Source organism: Pan troglodytes, chromosome 12, assembly GCF_028858775.2.
Source record: "Pan troglodytes isolate AG18354 chromosome 12, NHGRI_mPanTro3-v2.0_pri, whole genome shotgun sequence".
Taxonomy (NCBI): Eukaryota; Metazoa; Chordata; class Mammalia; order Primates; family Hominidae; genus Pan; species Pan troglodytes.
In genome coordinates, this window is record NC_072410.2 from 112,230,439 (window position 1) to 112,246,536 (window position 16,098).

Below are 16,098 nucleotides of genomic sequence, written 5' to 3' on the forward strand. Positions count from 1 at the left end.
TGTAATCCCAGCACTTTGGGAGGCCGAGGCGGGTAGATCACTTGAGGCCAGGAGCTTGAGACTAGCCTGGCCAACAAGGCGAAACCCCGTCTCTACTAAAATACAAAAAAATAGCTGAGCATGCTTTGGCACGCGCCTGTAATCCCAGCTACTTGGGAGGCTGAGGCATGAGAATAACTTGAGTCTGGCAGACAGAGGTTACGGTGAGCCGAGGTCGTGCCACTGCACTCCAGCCTGGGTGACACAGACTCTCTTAAAAAAAATAAAAAATACATGAAATTCCTAGATGGATGAGTGTTTTGCTATTTTGTCTATTAATATTTTTATTTTGTCTTCCTATATTATAAAAGTAAATGTAGGAGACCAACAAGTGCTTGTATTTGTTCAGTAAGGATATATTGAGTATGGTACTAGGCTGCAGGAATATGCTGGTGAAGAAAACCAACATGTTCTCTATTGTACACTCACCGCCCTTGTGAGCTTACAATCTAGGTGAGGGGGTGATGATAAACAGATCTGTGACTAAGCGCTGTGAAGGAAGGCAGCAGGGTTCAGTGGCTTCCTAAGCATTTTCCCTAAGTCAAGGGTCAGGCACTTTGTATCAGTCTCTTTTTTATGTAGATATTTTATCAGCCCCCTTCTTCTGTGTAGATATTATATATAGATTTGTAAAAATCTCCCCCACCTTCATCTTAAATTTGAATTTCAGGGTTGGAGACTTGGTGTTTTCTTTGCCTTATGATCATAGCACATATCTGGGGCAAAACAGTGAATGACCATATTTGTCCCACAATCTCTGGAAACAAAAGAGAACAGCAGAGAGAATGTTGGCCGATAGAGAACATAGAGGTTGAGCCTCTATAATCCAAAAATCTGAAATGCAGACGCTCCAAAATTTAAAACTCTTTTGAGTGCCAACATGACTCCACAAGTGGAAAATCCAAACATGAGACTTAACCTAAAGTCTGTTTCCTGCCAAAAATTATTAAAAATATAAAATGTTTAAAGGTATAAAATTACCTTCAGTCTGTGTGTATAAAGTGTATATGAAGCATAAATGAATTTCATGTTTAGACTTGGGTCTCATCCCAAGATATCTCATTATTTTTATACAAATGTTCCAAAAGCCAAAAAAAAAAAAATCAAAAATTTAAAATCCTTCTGATCTCAAGCATTTTAGAAACAGGCTACTCAGCCCGTATTGCTTTTCCCGGACAGACATGTGTACAGTCATCCTCCCTTTCTCCTTGAACATACATCTCATATGCAGATCATTTTACTTTATCTCCAAATGGTATTTAGAAACACAGTTGACCAGGCCTCCTTAAAACTCTGTGTCCAGCTTCTAGAAGGCCACATTCTCCTGGGATTCCTTCTTTCATCTAGTTATCTCTTTTCAGTCTTCACTGGCTCCTCCTCCTGCTGATAACGTCCTAGACTTCGGATCTTGCCTCTCTCCCCTGACCTCTGAATGTTAGTGAGCGCTAGGACTTAGTCCTTGTCTCTTCTTTATTTATATTCTCTCCCAGGGAGCTTGTTTATGCCTAGGCTTTATATAACTAGGCTTTATATAACAGCTGTGTTAATGATGTCCAATTTTCCCTCTCCAGCCTTCCCTCTGAGCTACAGAGGTACATATCCACCAGTCTACTCGGCTTCTCCAGTTGGATGTCTAATAGCACATCCTGTTTAATGTGTCTACATCAGAACTTCTGATCCAGCTCCCCACCTGCACCCCACCTGCCAGGGTCTCCATTTCAGCTGAAGCCTTGTTGTTGCTCACTCGGCTGTCTAGGCTTAGAGCACAGGAGCCATCCTTGTTTCCTCTCCTCTCCACTTCATGCCTCTTCATCCAGTCCATCAGCTGTTTGCAGATTTTGTTCCACATCCAGCCGTTTCTCAGTGCTTCCCTTCCATCAGGCCTCTGGATTACTGTAATACTGGGTAACTGATCTTTCTGCTTCTGCTTTTGTCTCTCTTGTAACCTATTTTCCATGTAACAGCCAGACTGATTTAAAATATTAAAAATATAAACAAAACAGGCCCAGTGCGGTTGGTCACACCTGTAATACCAGTGCTTTGGGTGGCTGAGGCAAGAGGATTGCTTGAGCCTAGGAGTTTGAAACCAGCCTGGGCAACATAGTGAGACCCCATTTCCACAAAAAGTTTTAAAAATTAACCAGGTGTGGTGACATGTGTCTATAGTTCCAGCTACTTGGGATGCTGAGGCAGGAGGATCCCTTGAGCCCAGGAGTTTGAGGCTACAATAAGCTATGACCATGCTACTGCACTCCAGCCTGGGTGACAGAGCAAGACCCTGTTGCTTAAAATAATAATAATATATATATATACACACACACACACACACACACACACACACATACACATACATATAAACAAAACAAATATAAATCAGATTGTGTTACTCTTCTGCTTAAAACCTTCCAGTGGCTCATTATTTTGCTTACAACTTGAAAAGTCTTACATAATAGAAAAGCAGAAAGAGACTAAAGAATCAGATTCTGTTTTCTTCTCACTCAACAGAGAACAGATCTCTATTAAGCATTAATCTATTTACAAAGATCACCAAATGGTCAGACTGTTAAACCAAATCCTCAGCCACTGCCACCATAAATGGGGAATAACTTATGGGCTGTTAAACCAAATCCCCAGCCACTGTCACCATAAGTGGGGAATAACTTATGGGCTGTATATTAATAATATATCAATATATAATTAATACCAATGTTATGATACCTTAATATATAATTAATATATCAATTATATATTACATAAGCATTATTAGATAAGAAATTTAAAATTAGAGCCTTTTGCAGTGGTACCCACCTGTAATCCCAACTACTCAGGAGTGGAGAATCACTTGAGCCCAGTTCAAATCCAGCTTGGGCAACATGGTGAGACCTTGTCTCAAAAAAATAACGGAATAAATAAGTAAAATAAAAAAGAAAGACAGCCAAGTTCTGCTGTTCATTTGGATTCACCCCGCGAGCCAAGGACAACTGTACTTGGATTTCAGGAGCCCAAGTATGTTACACTCTGATGAGGAAGTTTTCCTGGTTCTGTCAGGTGAGTCCATCAGGTATCTTAGTGAGACCTCCAAAACTGCTAAAAGATAACTTCCCCAAAACATGAAATCATGATTCTCATATAGATATGAAATAAATACATGTTAAAATTTTAATTTAGGCCTAGTGCAGTGCCTCACACCTGTAATCCCAGCACTTTAGGAGGCTAAGGCCGAAGGATCACTTGAGCCCAGGAGTTTCAGACTAGCCTGGGCAACATAACCAAGACACTGTTTCTATTATTTTTTTAAATAATATTTAAAAATTTAAAAATTTCACATTTTAATTTAACCTGTAAATTAAATGAGGGAACCAGGCCCATGGTTAAATCAAAAGGTAAAATTTTAATTTAACTTTTAAAAGGAAAAGTGTAAAAAGGACAAATTTACATGATATTGAATTGGGAATGTGCAAGTAGACAGAAAATGGTCTATTTTGGACTATTTGGGGCCTTTTCCAAAGGTATAAACTGTCCACCAGACATAATTCATTTGCATGTTATAGACAATTATTTTGCATTGCTTCCAGTTACCTACAATTTGCAAAGTTGTAAAATAGGTCCTGTAGAATGAGAATCAGATGATCTTGCAGGGTGTACTCTGGACTGGGGTTTGGGAAACTACACACCAGCTGTCTGTTTTTGTAAATAAAGTTTTATTGAAACACAGCCCATTCATTTATGTATTATCTATGCAACTTTCTGACTATAATGGCAAAGTTGAGTAGCTGCGACAGAGACCATATGGCTCGTGAGCCCTAAAATATTTTCTCTTCGTTTATTTACTTCTTTATGTCTATATTTCCCCATTGTAATGTAAGACATGAATGCGAGGGCATTATTTTGTCTTTTTCCCTGTTATATCCTCAGCACCTAAAGCAGTTCCTATCATACTGTAGGCCCTCACTTAATGGGTGTGGAAAAATCAATGAGCACACAAGTGAGAGTGACCCGATTACTGCAATTTGGAGCGTCTTCGATAATGGTTGTGTACTTTGACCATGGCTGGTTTGCAGTGCTTCTTGACTGTACTTAATTCCAGATTGAAATTTTGCATTTGCCCTTTTCTGCTACTACTATTAAAATATAGAAAGGCACTCTGGGAGGCCGAGGCGGGCAAATCACCTGAGGTCGGGAGTTTGAGACCAGCCTGACCAACATGGAGAAACCCCGTCTCTACTAAAAATACAAAATTAGCCGGGTGTGGTGGCACATGCCTGTAATCCCAGCTACTGGGGAGGCTGAGGCAAGAGAATCGCTTGAACCTGGGAGGCAGAGGTTGCAGTGAGCTGAGGTCGCGCCATTGCACTCCAGCCTGGACAAACAAGAGCGAAACTCCATCTAAAAAAAAAAAAACAGGGAGAACATGGTTCATGTGTGCCAGAGTATAATTTTCATACAGTAGGATTAGCATCAGTTCTTTGGCTCTGACAGTGCCTTCTCGTCAGCCACATCTGAGAATGGTGGTATGATGCAATCGTTGTGTTTGGGAGTGCCAACAAATTTTTAAAAGTAATACCTTGTCCAAAAGATTTAATAGTGATTCTGTTAAGAAGATAGGTTAATTAAACTTTTTTTCCTATAAAAATCCAAAAGGAGAATATGAAAGCAAGGGCATTTAGCTTTTGTCTTAATTTTTTTGGAATTTGTGCAGAAGTTGGCTTTGCATCTAGAGTACGACAGCCTTATTGTATGTTTTAAAGATTGAAAAGAATGCCTTTAGTTTTTCTCCCCATGCTTTTAACTGGAGTTGCTGGGAGTGCTGTACATGTCATTCCCTAAGATTTGGGTTTGAATCAGGACCACGACTGGTCCAGCTGATGTATTTCAGTTCATAGCCAACAATGTAGGATCATTTATGTTTACTAAATTGATATTCTGGAGAAGTCCCCAGTAAGAGATCTCTTTGCCCCATTAGTATATGTTGAAATGGCCCTGAATCTGTTAGTGTCCGTGTAGAATCCTAAAAATGATAGATCACACTTTCATCTAAAGTGCACATTTAAGCAGAGCTCTATTAGACATAGTGACAGATGTAATTTTGCCAGAAATTGCTCTTTTATAGTACCAGTAGCAACACATTCTCTTTGTTTGGGAAGGTAGTGTCAGATGAAAAGAAAACTCTTCCCTAGGGAATTTATCAGCATACAAACGATGTTCCAGACAGAATGTAAACGGGAAAGTCGTTGCTCAAATCTTGTCCACACTAAAGGATTTATCAGTGTGCTTTAAAGGAAAGGGGAAGCTTTGGAGCATAGACCATCAGAGCTAGAAGGGATCTCCAAGGTCATCTAGTCCAGCCCTTAATTTGTAGCTGAGGAAGCAAGTTTTTGTTTTTTTTTGTTTTGTTTTTCCTGAGACAGTGTCTTGCTCTTTCGCCCAGGCTGGAGGGCAGCGGCACGATCTCGGCTCACGGCAAGCTTCGCCTCCCGGGTTCACGCCATTCTCCTGCCTCAGCCTCCCAAGTAGCTGGGACTACAGGCACCCGCCACCACGCCTGACTAATTTTTTGTATTTTTGGTAGAGACGGGGTTTCACTGTGTTAGCCAGGATGGTCTCAATCTCCTGACCTCATGATCCGCCCACCTCAGCCTCCCAAAGTGCTGGGATTATAGGCGTGAGCCACCGCGTCCAGCTGCAAGTTATTGTTTAAGGTCAAATTGCAAGTTGGTGACAGCTGGATCTAAAAAGCATTTCTTCCTTCCACATTGCATAGTAGAAATAACTTAGACTTTGGAATTGGTTGGACCCAAGTTTGAATACCAGCATTGCCATTTATAAATGTTGTGACCTTGAATGAGTTACTTATTCTCTCCGAACACTAGTTTCTTGAGCAACAAAAGTCCTAGGAATGATATTGTAAGGCATTTATGTAGAATGGATATACTCATTCAGTCATTTCTCATGTTCAGCTGATTTCTTGTAATGAAGAATTCACGGGGTCCGTGGCAAAGAGTATTTGGATAAAATTAAGTCATTAAGCTGGGCGTGGTGGTTCATGCCTGTAATCCCAGTACTTTGGGAGGATGAGGTGGGAGGATCACTTGAGGCCAGGATTTCTAGGCAGCCTGGGCAACATAGTGAGACCCTCTTTCTGCAAAATGTTTTAAAAAATTAGCGGGGCATGGTGGTATGCATTTGTAGTCTTAGCTACTCGGGACTGAGGGGAAAAAAAATAATAATTATGGCATTATGTGAGCATGGACTTTTATTTAGCTTTTAGAAGGGAATATCATGTTGAGCAAAATAAAGCTATACATGGAAAAGATTGTGACAAACTTGTGAATGTGAGCAAGGAAAATGAGTTAAGACATGATTTGGGATTGTTTAGTCTGATAATCACATAAGATATAGATTGAGAGAGGTCTGTTGTGCCATTAGTTTTGCCGTTGACTATTGAAACAGAAAGCAGTGATAACATCTGGTTGTTTAAATAAGAAGTCTGATTTTTTAAAGTGAAGTTCATTTTCCCCAGTTATATCATCAAGGCGCACTCTTTGCACAAAATATGGCAAATACAGATGAGTAGAAGAAAACTCAAATATCCTTTCACTGCCTAAAGACAAACATTAACATTTTGCTGTATTTTTTCAATATTTAATCTGAAACTTTGTTAATATGGTTTCTTATCTTGTTTTTTTTCCCACTAAACATATCTCTTTATTATTATAAACTCTTGGAAATTATTAAAAAATATATTTTCTGTATGAGTTTAAAGTAATAGTTATTTTTGAAAATACATAAATATCAGAAAAAGATGAAAAAACTATAAATCTCACTAGTCAGAGACATTCTTGCCAACATTTCTGTTACATTTTCTTTGCATTTGGGATATTTTAGTGGCTACTGATTGGATTTAAAGTGAAATCCTGTCAGAAGCTCATTTAGCTTACATCAGTTTCAATAAAAGCCCTTCAAGATGTTGGAGGCTGGAGGTGGAGGGGTGGTGGGGGGAGGGAGGGAGGTGTATGTAGGGGAGAGGTGGAGGGAGCAAGCGAGCATGTTTGCACTCTTAGGCAGTTTCACTTATGTGGCTGTCCATTCGCTCTGGGGGGCATATGTCCTGGACTAAACTTGAGATGGGAGGGCCTTTCTCAACCGAGAAAACGTGTTCCTAATTCCCTAAGGCATCCAGTTTATGTGATCAATTACCTTTTCCCCCATGCATTTAGGATGGCTCCAGTGATGGATCGTTGTTGGGAGAATTGAGAAAAGAGTTACTCGGTTATTTTTGTGTTCTTGGTTGAGATGAGGAAGACTGATTGAAAAAGTTTGCTTAAATCTGTTGTTTCCTAATACCGCTCATGACAGCATCACACTGAGTGTGATTCTGGTCATTTAAGACATGGGATTTTTTGGTATGACGTAGTCACCAGGTGCAAGTCTCCTGCTGTATCTGGTCCTATTCTAACACCAGATGGAAATTCTGATGGGCCTTTCAAGTTTAGGTTTGCTTATATTCCATTTAGTCTTATCTGCTTGACTTTTAGAACCTGATCTTTATATAAGAGATTAAACCAATGAAATTAAACTTCAGAAATATTTAATGCAATGGATAGAGTAGGAGAAGGGGAACAATTTTAAAAATATAATTAGCAGAATGGGTGAGATGGTGCCTAGCAGCAGCAGCATCTATAACAAAAAGAGCTCTGTTGGTTTCAGTCAACTGTAAGTCAAAGGCATAAAGGTTAAGTAGAATGTTGGCAGTGACTCCACTTGTGAATGGGGGTCGAGAATGTCAGGATAGCACAGTGAAGGGGCTGTCTTGGGGCTCTTCATGTGCCGAGTGTACCTGTGTTTGTTATTTCTTCTAGTGGTGGTAAGTTGGAGAAAGCTCGGAAAAGAATTCAAGAATTGTGTTTCCAGGCATCATCTAGATAGAGAAGGCATGATTTTAGGATCTAGGAAAAGAGTAAGATCATGCAAGAAAGCTACCTTGTATGAGGTACAGAAAATGATAGGACATTGGCCTGAAGACGAAAGTTTTCATTGTTTGAGGGTGTGGGAAGAGCTGTCAGACAGTGGGAGGCAGTGAAGCACTCGCCTTTCACAGCTTCTAAAAGGAGGAAAAAGACAAATTTGAATGAAAAATATGATTTACTTTAAATTGAGTTCAAATTTGAATTCAGATGTATATTTTTAATTTTTTATTATTTTTATTTTTTAAAATTTTAACCTTTTTTTTTAGATTCAGGGGGTACATGTATAGGTTTGTTACATGGGTATTTTGTGTGATGTTGAGGTTTAGGGTGCGATTCAACCAGTCACCCTGGAAGTGAGCATAGTATCCAACAGTTGTTCCTCCCTCCCTCTCTCCCTCCCTCCCTCTCTCTTCAAAAGATGTGTTTTTTGTTGTTGTTGTTGTTTTTTTTTGAGACGGAGTCTTACGCTGTCACCCAGGCTGGAGTGCAGTGGCGCAGTCTCAGCTCACTGCAACCTCCGCCTCCCGGGTTCACGCCATTCTCCTGCCTCAGCCTCCCAAGTAGCTGGGACTACAGGCACCCGCCACCATGCCCGACTAATTTTTTGTATTTTTGGTAGAGACGGGGTTTCACTGTGTTAGCCAAGATAGTCTCAATCTCCTGACCTCGTGATCTGCTCGCCTCAACCTCCTAAAGTGCTGGGATTACAGGTGTGAGAAGATGTGTATTTTTAAGATGTCTTGATTCATAATAGGATAAAAGAAACAAATGCCTAATTTTATTCTCCAAGAAAGGTATTACAATGATAAAGCCAAGCCTATAAGAAAGATCCGGAAAGATAAGACATCTTATGGAAGAAAAAAGACCTAATTTTATGGGGAAAAAGTGTGGAGTTCTGTTTTGTAATTTTTCAGTTATATATTCATAACTATGAACTGGGAAGCAAGGCACAAATGTCAGGTGGTTAATACATATTCTTTTGTAAGACAAACAAGTTGTTTGTGACTTTACAAAGGGGAAATGTGGACTTCCTATTTTAATCTAAACACTTTCAGGTAGTAACAGTATCTGTGGCCTTTTTCTCAACAAAGGATATCCTCCCCGTTTCCCATCACAATTTATTGGATCACAAGAATAGCGGACATACAGAAGCATTAATGTGTGACAATCAGGAAGTAATTTTCTGAGCGTCCTGTCGCATTTTCAAAGTTAATTTCAGTTCTGATTGGGTAAAAATGTATGTAATTTTCATGGAGATATTTGATACACATATGACATATATTGTGTTAGTGTATCAGATGATGTTTGTTTTTGCTTAAATAGTCTTAAATCTGGCATGTCCATTTTCTTGGAAATAAATGACAACTTCCTATTCAGATGCTAGTTTGACTTCAATGTTGACCAAAGGCCTTGTCTCCTGGTTCCGGCATTTCCTCCATCTTGGTGCTTACCAAGTAGATCTCGTTACCATTCTTACTTTGGATGAGATATAGTCGGACTTAAACCTAGTATTTCAGTGTCCTGGTTGTGTAGTCACTTAGGTGGCGATGTCTTTAGTTAACATGGCCATTATCTCTTCTTTTTTTTTGTTTTGTTTTGTTTTTTTTTTCCTTAAAAAAGAAGGTAGCTTATACAAGTAAGCCAGAAATTTAGACTACATTCTTTTAAAAGGCCCACCTTATACAGAAAATAATAAGAAAGTTCTAGGACTTACACCGTCTCTACTTTGATTCAGTGTTCTCAAATCCCACGTAAGTTTCTCCTCTGATGCCCACTTAGGATGTAAGCTCCACAAGGCGGGAACTTTATATGTTGTGCTTTTTGCTGTGTCCTTGGTTCTTAGAACAGTGTCTTATACTTCATAGGCTTTCATTGACTCCATGCATGCTGGTTTAAAGTAATGAATATTGACCCTTTTAAAATTTGTTTTATTTATTATTATTTTTTGAGACAGGGTCTCACTCTGTCTCCCAGGCTGGAGTGCAGTGGTGTGATCATGGCTCACTGCAGCCTCCAAACTCCTGGGCTCAAGTAATCCTCCTACCTCAGCCCCATGTAGCTGGGACTACAGGCACATACCACCATACCTGGCTAATTGAAAAAAAAATTTTTTTTTTCGTAGAGACAGGGTTTCACTATGTTGCCCAGGCTGATCTTGAACTCCTGAGCTAAAGGGATCCTCCCATCTTGGCCTCCCAGAGTACTGTGATCATAGGCATGAGCCACCACACCTGACCTGACACATTTTTTTAATGTATTATGAAAAAAATGTATTTTGTCTCTCATTGGTTAGAGGAGAAAAAATTTCAAATAAACATAAAAGTAGAGAGAAATGTAACAAACCCGTCTTCTACCCATCCTTTTGCTCCCATGTCATCAGCTTTTCCCCCAGGCTTTTTTTTTTGTGGGGGTGGGATGGAGGTAAAGTTGGCTTATACTGTATTACTAGCACTGTAAATTGCTCTAGAAAGTAGTTGTTACAGATTGTTAAATGGGAACGAATATTAGATCTTGACATGGGCACAAATCCTCATTTGGATTATATGTTTACCTTCTTGAGGAACAGAACATTATTCTTGGTTGGAAAACAAGTAATATGTAAATGATAGTAGTGGGACATTGAAAGAAAGGTTAGATCTGCCTGTCCATGTTTCTTGCATGTCTGTACATGGTTAAGTCATTCACTCATTCAGTGGTCTTTATTTTTTAGAGCAGTTTTTGGCTCACGGCAAAATTGAGTGGAAAGTACAGAGTTCTTATGTCCCTCCCCCACACGCTCCCTCACCATCAGCACTTTACAACAGAGTGGTCCATTTGCTGCAGCCAGTGAACAGACATTGACACATTACCACCTGAAGTTCATAGTTTACATTAGAGTCCACTCTTGGTGGTGTACCTTCTGTGGCTTTTGACAAATGTATAATGACATGTATACACCGTCATAATATCACATAGAATAGTCTCCCTACCCTAAAAGTCCTCTGTTCCACCTGTTCATCCCTTCCTCCACCCCACAAACCCCGAGCAATCACTGGTATTTTTACTGTCTCTAGTTTTGCTTTTTTCCAAAATGTCATATAGCTGAAATCATACAGTATGTAGGCTTTTCAGATTGGCTTCTTTCACTTAATCCTATGCTTTTGAGATTCCTCCATGTCTGTTTGTGGCATGATAGCTCATTTTCCTTTATCACTGAGTAACATTCTCTTGTCTGGATGTACTGCAGCTTGTCTGTCCATTCACCTATTGAAAGGCCTCTTCGTTGTTTCCAGTTTTGGCAGTTAGGAATAAAGCCGCTCTAAACATTCTCGTGTAGGTTCTTATGTGCACATAAGTTTTCACCTTGTTTGTATAAATGTCAAGGAACCCAATTGCTATGTCATATGGTCACAATACGTTTAGTTTTGAGAAATTGCCAGATGGTCCTCCATAGTGCCCATACCTTTTTGTATTTCTGACATCAGTGAATGAGAGTTCCTGTTGCTCCACATGCTCGTCAGCATTTGGTGTTGTCAATGTTTTTGCGTTTTAGCCATTCTAATCAATTTATAGCGTATAGTATCTTATTGTTGTTTTAATTTGCAAATATCATTTATTTATGTTGATCAGTCATGAAAATGACACACCATGATTTTTGTCTTTTTGGGCTTAACTAGATAGTTGTGTTAATTAGTTGTTAGTTTTGAGTATTTGAGGGGGCTGGGTCATTTATTATACAAACATTTGTTACACAAACACTTAGTGAGCATCTTTCCTGTGCCAGGACCAAGGGTGGGATATCAAAAACTGCACTAGGATATCAAAGGTGTTTGAAGAGATGGGCCTTGCTGCCTAGGAGCTGGTAGTCTAGTAAAGGAACAGATAGTACAGGTGATAAGGAACTTTGGTATACAGGATCTTACAAGAGGTAAGAAAGTCACTTTCCCATAAGTAATGTTTCATTCAAATTTCGAAGGACGTTCAGGAATTAGGCAGTGATGGTGGATAGAAGGGTGGCAGAATCAGGGAGATCATCCTGTACAGAGGGAGCTGAAGTAAGACCCACGAGCCCCAGTCCGTTCAGTCTGTTTGGGAGGAGCTTGGGTTTTTCAGTGGCTCTTAAGGAATGGGAGATACCGATACTTCTCCAGTAAGACTGGAGAAGTATCAGGACTTAAAGCCAAACCTTTTGTACCATGTTAAAATTTTTGCTTTTGCTTTAACTAGAGTGGCATGCCTTTGAAGGGTTTTATTCAAGGGACTGAAATCAGATAGGTGTGTCAGATTATTCTGCCTGTATAATGGGGGTTGGCTTTGGAAGCCAGGGATAGGACACACTGTAATTGATTAGAAAAAATAATGAGGGCCCCATTTAAGGCAGTAGGCATGGTGAGGGAAGAGTTGGGTGTGAGAGACAGTAAGGAGTATGCTCATAGAGTGCGGTGATTCTTGGGGAGTGATGGATGATGGGGAGAGAGGGGAACTGAATGAGCAGTGGTACCATTCACAGAGGTAAGGTGGAATAGATACTAAATTCAGTTTTGGCCATCTTGAATTGTCTTAATTCTGACTCTTCATATATATGAGTTAAACTGCTTCCTGGGAGGGAGTTTTGAGCTTTTGTTTTTCTGGTTCATCTCCATGGAAAAGGTCAAAGGTTATGAGTTAGGTTCTTGAATTTTCTGGAGGAAAAAAAATCATCTTTATTATCTACACTTTGAATATCTGTTCTCAGCCAGCAGCACTAGTACTGACTTGAGTGCTCACTAATAGCCTCAATGTTGAATTAGGGGCTGAGTCTCTGCTCCTTTACAGAGTATTTGAAATAATTGAGGTTTCAGTTTGATAGTGTAAGGGACTTGTTCACCACTTGGTATCTGCATCTGTGCCTGTATTCTTTTGGGGGTGTTTATTTTTTCTTCTTTTTTTTTTTTTTTGAAAAACGCTCTAACTAAAAAAAAAATTTAACCTTGTAACAATACATAACCAAGAAGATAAAAGTCCTTCATTACCATTATTAACAAGTTATTAACAAGTTGGTGCACATGCTGTGCAGTCAAGTCACGTATGACACACACAGCACTGGCATGGGGCTTGAGCAGAATCAGGGTCTCCTTATACTATTCTCAAAGGTTTTTTTGATCACAATATCATTTTGGTCAGCACGTAAATCAAGCTCTCTTTTTAATAGTTGCATAGTGTTTTGTTGTGTAGATATATCATACTTTATTTACATAGTTTCCTGTGTAACTGTTTACCATCTACATTTTCCAGTTCTCTAAACCAGTGCTGTCCAGTTCTCTAAACCAAAGTCTGCCAGCAGCGTTTCTGTGATGACGGACACGTTCTATATCTGCTGTGTCCTGTGTGGTAGCCATTATTCACATGTAGCTGTTGAGCACTTGAAATGTGAGTACTGCATCTAAGGGACTGAATTTTTAATTTCATTTAATTAATTTTAACTTAAATCGCCACAAGTGGCTTAGTGGCTGCCTTATTGGGCAGCATAGCTCTAAACTATTCCAGAGTCAAGTGAGATCATTAGGCTACTTCCTTAGACCACATACTTTGGTCTTCATCAATTATAGTTTAATGATTTTCTTTGATGTTGAACTTCTGTAAGCCTCTCAAAGAAATATATTTTGTTGCCACACTCCTTTAAAGGTCTATATTATGCTGCTTGAGTTTTGTTCCAACAGAGAATTTCTTCTTCCAGATCTATCAGTATACTTCCCTTTAGCAAGTAAAGGGTATCTGTCAACCTTACTGTGCATCTCCTTTTGTCTTGGTTGCCTAGAAGCCCAAAGTTAATTTTTATTTTTATTATTTTTGAGACAGGGTCTTATTCTGTTGCCCAGGCTGGAGTGCAGTGTCCTGATCACAGCTCACTGCAGCCTTGAATTCCGGGGCTCAAGTGATTCCCCAACCTCAGTCTCCCAAGTACCCAGGACTACAGGAATGTGCCACCACACCCACATAATTTTCGTATGTTTTATAGAGATGGAGTCTCACCATGTTGTCCAGGCTGGTCTTGAATTCCTGGGCTGAAACGATCCTCCTGCTTTGTCATCCCAAAGTGCTGGGATTACAGGCCTGAGCCACCACATCCCAAAGTTAAATTTTTGATTGAATTATAGCAGTTGTTTTTTTTTTTTGCCTCTCACCACCACCCCTATCAAACTTCATCACTTTCTTTTCCTTATGAGTTTAAAGATTTCGTTATGTGTATGGTTTTTTTTTAAATAAAGCTGTTCATATTCTTTTTGCAGGTGCTTAGATTTTACATGAAGTCTTTTGGATCTATCCTAAAACTTCACTAAAAAATGATTAGCAGCGGCCAGGCACAGTGGCGCATGCGTGTAATCCCAGCACTTTGGGAGGCCGAGGCAGGTGGATCTTTTGAGCTCAGGAGTTCGAGACCAGCCTGGCCAACATGGCAAAACCGTCTCTATTAAAATACAGAAAATTCGCCTGGCGTTATTGTGCACACCTTTGGTCCCAGCTACTCAGGAGGCTGAGGCAGGAGCATCGCTTGAGCCCAGCAGGTGGAAGTGGCAGTGAAGTGAGATCATGCCACTGCACTCCGGCCTGGGTAATAGAGCAAAACTCTGTCTCAAAAACAACAACAAAAATCAACAGTATATACACACTGCTTCCCTCCCACAGTCATGCACACCCACATATACATCTTAGTGAGATTCTAAATATTATCACATGTTTGTGGGAATCCTGTTTATTACCTCAGAGGAAACTATGCATATTTAAGACTCTACTTAAGTACTTTTGTGGTTGACCACATTTTATTCCACCGAGTTCAGATTGAGTTCCTTTACGTCCTTCGCTGTGCCAGTATCATGCTTTCTTTCCTTCAGCTGTATTTGGGGGAACATATGGGAAATCTTATTTTGTATGAATTTAAAATATGTTCTTCAGGATTTCCTAGTTCCATGCATGACCGCCTCCCCAAGATAATCAGTAACTGCTAAATGGTGTTAAAATGTTTTTTCACCTTCCTGGAATAGCGCCGTTAAGGTATAGAACCTTGAATAAAAGTGCACATACAATTTTTTTAAAGTTTTGCTCTTCCTTTTTTTCTGCCGAGTTTCCCCCCCTGGGTATTTTTAAATATATTGGTACCCTTAGTTTTTACATAGATTTCAAAATTAAGAATTAGAAAGCAATAAGAATATGCAGAAAAGTTATTAATAAACACTTTTGCCTGCAAGGAAGTTGAGTAGAACCAGGAAACTACTGATGTGCTAAGGATGACACACCAAACCATCTGTGTTACTAACTCTTGGCAGGAATAAAATGACAAAACAAGATCTTGGGAGATGCTCATTACCAGGTGCGTGATCAAAAAGATAAATACATTCTCATGTAAAAAAATTGGCATAGTGCCTTTAGCATCCTTGGGGCATGTGTGCGTGTGCATGTGGGCAAGTTTAGCATTTGGTGTAGATAGGAAATTGGGAGAGGAAAAGGGTAGAAGTAGAGGACTTTAACATTGCTTAGAGTCATTGTTATTGCAAAGTCTGGAAGTGAACTCTAGGAAACTGCACTGGAATTCAAGTGTAATATGATGATAAACATCAAATGACTGTTTGTAGCCGAGGTGCAAGGCCAGGCTCTTCAGGAAAGAATGAATAGGAGACCTTAAAATAAACATCTGTTTTTTTATTCAGCTAACAGTGGACTTTGAAGAAGATTGGGGCCATGTTCAGATTTTCTTTTTCATCCTTGAGAATTGAAGAAAAATGTCAGCTGAGGATTTTTTCATGCTACTTAACATGTCATTTGTAGTGTTTCATGAAAAGCAGACAGATATGTAAAGCTTTTTATTCCACTTCAAATTAGAATAATAAGTTAGATCCAGTTTTGAATTTAAAAGAGAACTTTAACAGATATGTTTTATGAGTGAGTTTCATGATTTTGAATAAAATTTTCACACACTTAAACTACAGTGGTTTGGCCAGGTACAGTGGCCACAACTGTACTCCCATTGCTTTGGTAGGCCAAGGTGGGAGCATCATTTGAGCCCAGGAGTTCAAGACCAGCCTGGGCAACATAGTGAGACCCCGTCTCTACAAAATAAAATAAATTAGCTAGGCAT

The 16,098-nt window shown here is 39.5% G+C and overlaps 1 protein-coding gene across 11 annotated transcripts in view; it reads left to right on the forward strand.

Annotated features, from left to right (window-relative positions):
* NOL10 (nucleolar protein 10) overlaps positions 1 to 16,098 on the forward strand; it is a 119,425-nt gene that overhangs the window by 56,289 nt on the left and 47,038 nt on the right. The gene's annotated exons all lie outside the window — the stretch shown is intronic.